Raw genomic sequence first — 10920 nt, 5'->3', positions numbered from 1 at the left:
TAAATAAACAAAACCATATTTATTTATTTTATGCCGACGTTTCGACCTGAGTTTCAGGTCTTCATCAGGGCTATAGAACAAAAGAGATAACAGCATTTAGAGAAACATAAAATTGAATAGGAATAGTATACAAACAAATTTGGAATTATACAAAATATTGAATTGAATCATAAATGATAAAATGATAATTGATTAGTCACAAAAAAAAAATAAATAAATTGATTGATAATCGTGGAATTAGATGGTAGTAGATTGAAAACAGTGAAAGATGATAATAATAATATAATATAAGATATGCAAGTAGTGTCTAAAAAACTGAAAAAAAATTGAATCTACAAATTGAACAATAAATATGGAAAACAATGAAAAATAGTGAGTGGCTTATATCTGAATTACAGTGACATTGAACCTGACTTTTATTTTGTATTAGTCCCACGATATGGAAACCTGACTCTCCTACTATGGTTATAATAGGTTGGTTACTTTTAGATAACCTTCCCTTCTCCGTGTGTCAGAAATGAAACGAAGGGAGTTCAAGGGGGAAAAATCACTATATAATCGTTATCTAAAAACAGTACTCCCCTAGAAAGTATTGAACCCCTGGCCCTTCATGGGTTGTAGGTTCACATTATTATTATTATTTTCTGATTTGAGCGAGAATTAATTCAAACTCAAAGTGAGGTGAATAGCGAAAGTTGTGATACGCTCACTGTACCCCATCTCTTTTATTCAGACCCACAATAAATTTCGGTTTTATGTGAAAGGTGTACAGTAACGAATAATCTTCTGAAAAAAAAGGCCGCAATACGAAGCAGAGGAACTGTATTGCCGGTGTAAGTTTGGTTGCATTCTATTTCATTCAGAGAACGTTTTAATTTTAGTAATTTTTTTTAGTTTGTTCCCTTAAATTAAATCATATATCTAAAACTGTTTTTATTTCTATAAATCAGTCTGATCAATTTACTTCATCTTATTTCAATGTATATCATATACTATCACTTTGGATAGTTATAATAATTGGTCTTATACATTCTCTTCAATTATATATCAAAATGTATGATACTCTCAGACTACGTGTATTAGTAATATTGTCATTTTGAAAAAAAAAAAGAAAAGTAAATTCAAGAGTTAGAACTCTTAAATTTAAGCATGTACCTAAAGACATTTTTTTTTTTTAATTGGTTTTATAAATTTACTCCATTATACAATAATGTATATGATATAACATCACTTGGAAAATTCTTTCTAAATAAAAAATCTAATAGTAATTGCTCTTAAATTAAATCATATAAAAAAAAGACATTTTTTTTTTTTTTAATTTGTCTAATGAATTTACTTCGTCATATATGCCATACATGTATGACATACTTTCAGTTCAGTTGTTTGAGTATTGTTGGTATTAAAAAAAAAAAAAAAATTGGAGTTAGTACTCTTAAATAAAATCAGGTACCTAAAGATTGTTTTTGTTTTAATTAGTTTTATAAACCTACTTTATCATACATAAATATATATGATACAACATCACTTGGAAATTTTTATTTCTAAAAATTTAATGATTAGTGCTCTTAAATTAAAAAAACAGACATCGTTTTTTAAAAATTGATCGAATGACTTTATTTCAGCATATATGAACATGTATTATATACTATTATTATTAGTCAGCCTGTTTTCAAAAAGAAACAGAACATATAAAATTTATTACTCTTAACTTAAACATTTTTTTTTAATGAGTATTATAAATTTATTTTATCAGTTATCAATTTTCTAAAAAACAAAACAAAAAAAAACAATTGTTAGTGCTATTAAATATATAAAATACATTGCTTTTTTTTTTTTTTTTATTTAATTGGTCTAATCTTTTATTCAGAATTTTATTTTATTCTTAAGATTGTACCGTTATCTTCTGTACTCGAGTTGTTTTACAGACTTTCCTAAAACTATTTGATTAGATAAAAATCAACTCCAGTACAATCTAGAGAATACCTCAAACACAAAATTTTTTTTTTGGATATATGATAAATATTAGTCTGAAAAAAAAGGTTTTATTGGATTTCATTCGGCAAACTTTTTTTTTTTTTCATGAAAAGTAGTGGTTATTATAATAGATATTTTAACAGCATAAAAAGGAATTTTTTGTTGTATTGTGGCGGGACAACATGGATCCATCACGCCATTGGATATTTTCATTTAGGATAGGTTATGAACGTTGTCAGCCTTATCTAAACTTGCTGTATTTTTGAATTATTCGAGCAGAATTTGATTAAATTCTAATCGTAAATAAGAAGACCATGTAATAAGCTTTGCATAAGATGGTATAATGAAGCTAAGATCCAGGGATCGAGGAGTTGCAGGCCTATCGAACCGCCTCCCCTCCCCACCTCCCCGCAGGGAGGGGCCTTGGTGGGGAGGTCACAGTATAGCTTTGCTTCTGGCTCCTCCGGTGGCGTTCATCAACCACCCGGTCAAAAGAAGCCTTCCAACTTTTTATTTTAGTTTTATCACGAAATAGGAAAATGGAAGTGGAAAGGATATATGACAGTTTGAGAAGGTATTGTTCCTCTTATGTATTTACAGTTTTCTGTGTCAAAGAATCGTAGCCTAAGTCAATGACAATTTTAAGGGTAGTAAAATCAATTTCAGAGTGGAGCTCACGACATTTACAAGCACGTGATAGCAATAATATCTTGCTCTTTAAAAATCATTTAAATATATATTTGTAACCTAATTTTTAAATTAAAAATTCTTTTTTTTTTATTTACAAATTACCTAACACACTGATTCGGGTTTTTAAGTCAATAACCTATTTTATTATTTATTTATTTAATCAATCAATATCTGAGGAATCAATGAGTGTGATTAAAATGTAACTTATTATTAAAAAAATAAATTCGACGTTTGTATGATGTTATTTTTTTCACAAATTTCTATATAATAATAGTAGTAGCATTATTCATTTTTTAAAACGGTTTTCACAATTTATCATTTACTTTGTTGAACAAATTTGACATTATTATTATTATTATGAAATCATAAAAACAGTCGTTCATTTTAATTATTTTGCTTATAAATTATAGTGGATGAACCCTAGGAAATAGGAAAGAGTAGAGATAGGAAAATTTCCAGATCACAAATACCAACGTCGCGCAACGAAAATCCCACAAATTGTCTTATTAAATTTATAGCATCAAACACCTTAATCTATCGTTTTCATCTTTATTGAACACAATGCTGGATTTTGTAATTATTAACGTGGATTTTTTTAACTTTTAATTATTGTTTTAGGATGTGAAGCGTAAACATGATTTCGATATAAATTTTATGCAATTTGGAATCAAGATTTGTCATTTACTTAACAACTTATTTGATTTCGGCACCATAATTAAAAAAATCAAATATAATCAAAATTGGTATTTATGATAGTTGAAAATGATCCCGTGAAGGCTGAATTTGGTCTAACCTAATTTATGATATGTCTGAGATCACAAATTAGGGTAACACACTTTTTATACTAGGGTAACATATCATCACGTATTTTGTTAGTTAAAAAATTAATAAAATCGGTATTTGTTGGATATTATTCAAATGATTCTAACCTCATTTGACCTAGAAAATGTATGCCTACAGATATAGTACAGGCTCCTTTTAACCGGACCCCGCTTAACTAAATAGTTATCCGGATTTAATTGACTTGCTATAAAAGTAAAATAAATAATCATTATGCTGATAAAACACTCAGTAAGGCTTTGTGACTAATATTAAAAATTTAATGATCATTAGTACTCTTAAATTAAATCATGTACGTGAAAATATTTTCTTTTCTTTTTTCAAGTAGGTATAATAAATTTACTAGATCATATTTCAACATATATACCACCTAGATATAAGTTTTGCATTGAATTTAATTTTATGCTAATATTTGCGTTTAATTTAGGAGGTTCTTTTTTTATACATTCAGTAATAACCGGAAATGTCATAGTCCCAACTAGTAGCCAAAGCGGGTTTTTAGATGGTTTTTTTTTCAAACTAAGCTAATTCCTGAAAAACACTAAAAAGTCACTGATATATTCTATAATAAAAATATGCTGTTCAAGAGCAATAGGTTAAACACGTGTTTTTTTTTTTACAAAGGAAAATAATAAAATACCAAAATATTCAATTACATACCATTGAAGGAAATCATTAAATATACGTTTCTTTGTTTTTTTTATTCTGGTTTTTGAAGAATGATGACCCTGGCGAACATTTGGAGGATCAGTATTGCAACATGTATGCCCATCATTATTAGGCAAAAAATGATTCTATTCCAATAACTATTATTGGAAATTACTGAAATGATGAACCACTGTCATCGTAATTGTTGTCCGCAATTACAATTACTAGTTGAACCGATGTAATTGCTATGATTGATTACAACTAAATGTAATGGCAATTACTTTTTGTTCAAAACTGACGTCGATCCTGTCAGTTATCGTTTTAGCCAATTTTATGGCATTATTGAACTGTCGCTTATGAGGAATATATTGCAAGATATCCGATATTACTTAGTGATATCTGGCTTTACCTCTGAAGTATTAATATTCATTATATTTTCGTAAAGAAATGAGCCAATATCTGACGTAAGTGAACTTCACCATTCCTCTGAACCTCTTGTAAGTAAAATAAAACAAAATTTGAGCCATTATCACTAATAACTAATTATTGATGGACTTTTAGATTATTTGATTGCAATTTTTGAATGATTATATAGAAATGAACATTTAATTGTAGACTCTAATCAACTTAAATTTTATAAAAAATTTTAAATTTTTATAATTAAAAAGGAACATCTTTTTTTTAAATACGCTAATTGATACCAGCTGAAAATTTCTAGCTTATAAGGAAGGTAATGAAAAAATATTGCAAGATTCAGTCCATCTATTGGTAAAATATCTATTTTTTTTTTCATTCTTTTTTTTCTTTTTAATTAGCAAGGGTTAGCGATATGAATTCATTTGAGTTGCTGTTTGATTGTTTTTTTTTTTAAACTATACAATTACAATTGTCTGATGATATATCTAAATCTAAATGATTCCAATTAAAAGGTATTTTATTTCATTATTAGTGACACAATTGAAAGCTCTTGTTACAGCTTTGTTGAGACTAAGTATTTCTGATAATATATAATGGATATGTGTACTGAATCCATAATGAAACAAAGACAATTTTACTGTTTTCATATAAATTAAAATTGATTATAGAAAACATTACATTGTATTTTAACTACTTACGAAGAACTCAACATTCTAAAGACGAAAATAGAAAATTTCGATCAACATTTTGTATTTGGAAAAAACTTGTTTAATAAATGTACTTTTATCAATATATATAACATACTATTTTACTATACATACTATGTTTATATATTATAATATATAAATATACGTTATAAGTAAAATAGATTTAATATTTTGTATTTTGAAAACAAACTACAGTTATTTCTTAAAATGTAAAATATAAAAAATGTATTTAAACATATTTTACAAGAAATAATATATAGATCTGATTTAATACCATGATAATTTAAACATTAGTGTAAATGCATTATGTTTTTTCAACACTTAATTTGTAACAAAAACATTTCTTGGACAATCTAGATAGATAATATTTATTTTTGAATAATTTGATTTTTAATATATGTTTTTTATACAGAGAAATAAACCATGGCACCAGAAAGGGTAAGCTTTGTTAAATATTTTTTGCTCGTGTTTTAGCCACTCATGAAGAACTCAACTTATAAACAGACAAAAATAGGGAATTTCGAATAATATTTTGTATTCTTTTTCAATAAATGTACTTTTAGCATAAAACATTTTATATATCATTTATTGTCTAAAATGAAATTTCATTGTATCTTGTATATCTTATGAATTAGTTGATAGATAAATATTTTTATTGTTTATCGGTTAACCTGCTTTCTCGGGAACTGGATTTTTTTTCTCATCTGAATTAAAGGTTTATACTGACAAGAATATTTGTTGAAAATGCAAAGTCCTTTCAACAGTTTTCTTGTTAATTCTATTTCAAGCGCCTGAATTATTGAAAGGGACGTTGCTTAGGTTACGGTTATTTCCGTTCCGTGAATTGCCGTAAACAGACTGCGGGAGTGAGGTCAATGCCGAACCGCTCGATACGGTTTGCGGTGAACTTTAGCATTTTCTTGATAAAAGAGACATTTCTACAAATGAGAAATTCGGATATGAGATTTTCTTCCTCTGCAAAGTAAATTAATATCCAGATCGGTGGCTCTAACTCGGGAATCCGCCCCGAAATTATAAAACTACTTTCCCTTTTCCTTATCTGTTAACAAACATTAAATTAACTAATTTTTATATTATTTTGTAAATATTACAAGTTGGAAGAAAAAATATTATGTTGTACATAGGGATTAAAATACCCGTATACCGGGATACCGAATACCGATATTTTGAGCCAGTTGTACAGTTTTGTAATACCGGTATTCAGAAGTGTCGCCAACATAGCAAAATACTATACGTTATTGTTTTCATGTCTCCCTAACAGGCAAAATTAATTATACTTAGAATACAAAGTTGCATCGTACAAACTAGAGAATTGATTCAATATGGGAATGGAATCATCCTAAAAAATACAGAATCCAAACATTGTGAATGTAGACACTTCTGATTCCGATTTTAAAGAGAATGAGAGTGATATTGACAACGTAATTGTAGAAGAAGATATGACTAATGAGGATGGAATTGATTCGCAACAATGGATGCATTATGTGTTTTTATCACGTTTCAAAATTTTTAAATAGTGCCACTGACTGGATATTTATTCTCTCTAATAAAACTAGCAAATAAAAGAAAGAAACTAGCTAGCACTCAAACATTAGGAAAGATAGATAAAAAAACTGTTCTAACAATAAGTTCTGTTGCCGGACCCTCCCAAGGTCCACAGACCACCTTTTGGGAACTACATATCTATATTATGCAAAAAGAGGCTTCATAAGGTTGAGAGTTGGCATTTTACCCTATTTTTTTAGATTTTCTCACTGGGAAATTCGACATGATACGGACACTATCAATAGCCTTTGAGCTCTCGTGCAGATGATGGGGGAACCACGAGCGCTGTCGACGGTGGATATGGAAAACACTGCACCGTAACTTTTCAGTCTCTACTTGTCAAGTTGTTATTGTATCTGAAGTTTATAAAGAAAAAAAATTGGGAACTACCTTACATCCAGAACCCCTGAGTAACAGAGAAAGAAGATTTCACAGATCTGATTGTGAGTTTTAATAATGTCAAAAATAAATCTCAGAATTGTTTATAGGCTATTTTCTTTTCTATTATGTTTTATCTTGTTATCTCCATGTGTTTTTTTTTTTTTAAATCGCTTAGACAATAGATATAAATAAATATAAATAGTCGGTTGGACAAAAAATTCTTCAGTAAATTAAAATTTTAAACACTGCTGATTTTTTAAAAAGAAAATAAAAACACAATTTATTGATTTTGACCAGGACGGATGATATTGGACGGAATAATCTATTTTGTACAAAGTAGAAAAAATCAACTCCGCCCTGACAATGTTGTCTTCATATGTTAATTTTTTTTCGTAATTTGCTTTGTAGTCGTTTAGGATAATTGATAATTAGGACTGCATAATAATTAGCTTATAGTATTATTAATTAACCTGAAGAAACGTTAATAACGGTAATAATAACAGTAAAATGTGGTCATATTGGTAAAATAACTTTTTTTATTATTCCTCCTTTGATTGATTAATGGAAAAGAGGTATTTTAAACCATTCACATTGATTTACATTAAGCCTAGCTGTACCCTTTGTCTACTCTTTGAATTTATCTAAGTTATTTATCTTTGAGTATTTCAGTTGAAAGTAATTCCTAGAACTAAAATTAAAAGAATAACGCAAGCACCATTACAAATAGCAGGCACCATAGAATTCTGAATTTCGTCAATTTTAATTTATAATCAATCAAAGTGGGAGAGAGTATCTCAATGGTAAGGCACCATGCTACAAACTCTAAGGGCCTGGGTTCGAATCCGGCTGAGGTAGGTAATTATTTTCTGTTTTACAGTAGCCGTGAGTCTGCCCTGTGGGTCCGGGAACCCTTCGGGGTCCACCCAGCCTCATGGAATGGGTACCCTTAATTGAGTAAAAATCTGGCGGCAGAGCATGATTCTGACCAAATCACCTCCTTTAACAACCGTTGGTCTAGTAACAGTACTTCCTTACACCTGACCCATCATGGGTTGTAGCGATACAGATTTATCTTCTTTTTAATACCTTTAATAGTTAATCATTAATAATAGATATCTTTGTAAAAAATAAATACTAATGAATAAAAAGCATCAAGGATCATGAGTTCAGTACTAATAAACATCGAAACTTTCTTAGTTATGTATTTATGTCTAGGCATAAATGTTCTAAGAGAAATAAACGTAGCATAGAAAGGGAAATAATGGTTTCATATAAATGGATTCTTCTTCTAAATCACAAAATTATTGTAAAATTTTCTGCCATGACGCTCAGTATTACAAATCTAGTTGGTCAAAATTATTTTTACAAATATGGACTTATATTCTAGTAAATAGAAATTTACTTTTTCGTTTAAATTTAAAAAAAAAATTATTAAAATTTGTAATTCAAATGACTTGGTACATATTATTTATTTAGGCGCTGGTGGTCATGCGAATGAATTGGTCTCTTGTCGTCATTGTTTTTTTCAATTCCAAGATTCCGCATGTAAAGTTCCGTTCCTGCCTTAGAAATTATTATTCATAAATAATAGTGATCTCTAGTGAGAAAGAAACAGAGGGTTGAGGAATAGCATCTAAAAATTAATCAAAATTCTAATGAACTGATAAAAAAACAAATTTAAAAAAAGAATCAAAACTTTTATTAAAACGCCTCTAAACAATCCTTGACTCATATCGTGTTATTCCTGACCACTAGTTTGTATTTAGAACATCCCATTCAACCATACAACAGTGTCATCGAGCGGTTGATGTCATTTACAGATTTACTTATTGTATTTATTAATTGTACAGTTGTAAATTACATCAAATAAATAAATTTAAAAAAAATCAGTTTTCATAACGTCAGAAAAAAAATATTACATGTAGGTATGTATAAAGTCCCTGTGTTTAAATTTTATCAATTAATGTCTCTTCCACCCTCCTCCCGACTTTAAAGTATTAGCCAAAAGGCATTATTTATTTCGAAGGGTTTTTCTGTTGAGTTGTTTCATGAATAATTTTTCACAGAAGGGGTTATTTATTAAAACAATTTTATGAAATTAAAACATTTTGATTAAAAATATTTACCCTCATTTTCTACATTTCCCCAACGTGCCACCAACTTTTCAATCATAGAACTGAAAAAATCAGTGTTTTATAAAGAAACGAAGGAACAAAATGCCTTTTTTGACCTAGAATCATTTTTGTACTAAACAATCCTCAATCAATTGGAATGATAGTATATATTACCAAAAAAGGAAGGATTATTAACGGCTCATTCTAATCTGTATAAATCAAACAGAAAAAGTCCACTGATACCACTTTGAATTTCTGAAATAATAAAAACGGACATTTCATATATTTGACAAAAAAGTGTTTAAATTTTTCTTGGGGATGCCGCACACCCAACTCCCGTGGTAACATCCTATCCCGTGTTTCCACCTCCAATACCTATTCCATTCTCTCTCCTAAAAATCCGACTTATTGGCCTACATCCCTCAAAAAGCGCCCTGATATCCTTGATATATTTATCACCTCTCAGACTTCTCCCTCTCAAGCCATTGTTGAATCCCTGGACGACCTATCATCAGATCACAGTCCAGTTCTGCTATTTATATTCAAACTTTGTACCAAAGCCCTCCACCCCTTCATTGATAACAGGAAGAGTTGACTGGAAGAAATTTAAATGTGACCTGGAAACTAAACTGGACTTAAACATTAGACTGAAGACAAAACAAGACATTGACGAAGCTATTGAAAAACACACATCATCAATAAGAACAAGTATAACTGACAACACATACACCAAGCGAATCAATAATAATAAACAAAATAACCTGCCACAGCATATTCGTGTCTTATTAAGGGAAAAACGCAGAGCAAGATCGAAATGGCATAGGACCAGATATCCAACTGACAAAACATATTACACCAAATTGACTAACAAACTAAAAGTAGAAATCAGAAAATATAAAATTTAATTAACTTTACAGAAAAAACTTACTACTGACAAATCATTATAGAGGACCACTAAAAAACTGCTGAATTTCAAAAATTTTAACCACCTACTTCTTACAGAATCCCAAACCTGTACCCATATATAACGCCGTACTCCGTTCCACATATTTTCCTGATCCCTGGAAATTATCTATAGTTAAAATGATCTCCAAACCCCAAAAGCCTCCAGAATACCCATCATCCAATCGCCCTATCTCTCTATTACCGATCATGGGCAAAATCTGTGAAAAATTCATTTTGAAACGCCTATACCCCATCCTGGATTCCAATCATATAATCCTAGATCACCAGCTTGGATTCCGAACATCCCACTCTACTATCCAGCAATGCCATCGTGTGTTGAACGTAGTCTCGTCTTCTTTGGAGCGCGGAATGTACTGCGCGGGAGTCTTTTTCAATATAGAACAGACTTTTGATCGAGTCTGGCACCCGGGACTGCTTTACAGACTCCGTAAATTCCTACCTCCTACACACTTTCTCATCATTCGTTTTTTTCTCATTGATAGATTATTCCAAGTAAACCACAATGGTTCCTATTCATCTCCCTATTCTCAGTCCGCTGGTGTTCATCAAGGTAGTATCCTCGGTCCCATCCTCTACACCGTCTATACAGTTGACATTCCAACCAATCCTAACACTAT

The 10920-nt window shown here is 29.8% G+C and overlaps 1 protein-coding gene across 1 annotated transcript in view; it reads left to right on the top strand.

The window, feature by feature from the left end:
• Positions 1-2402: 2402 nt before the first annotated feature.
• LOC106677184 (sodium-dependent neutral amino acid transporter B(0)AT3) overlaps positions 2403-10920 on the top strand; it is an 80500-nt gene continuing 71982 nt past the window's right edge. The window contains exon 1 of the mRNA XM_014414939.3: positions 2403-2548. The gene's annotated coding sequence lies outside the window, so the exon portion shown is untranslated. The remainder of the gene's footprint in view (positions 2549-10920) is intronic.

This window comes from Halyomorpha halys, unplaced genomic scaffold (assembly GCF_000696795.3).
Source record: "Halyomorpha halys isolate HHAL.00 unplaced genomic scaffold, Hhal_1.1 Scaffold90.1, whole genome shotgun sequence".
Taxonomy (NCBI): domain Eukaryota; kingdom Metazoa; phylum Arthropoda; class Insecta; order Hemiptera; family Pentatomidae; genus Halyomorpha; species Halyomorpha halys.
This window is presented reverse-complemented; position numbering and strand designations above follow the sequence as displayed.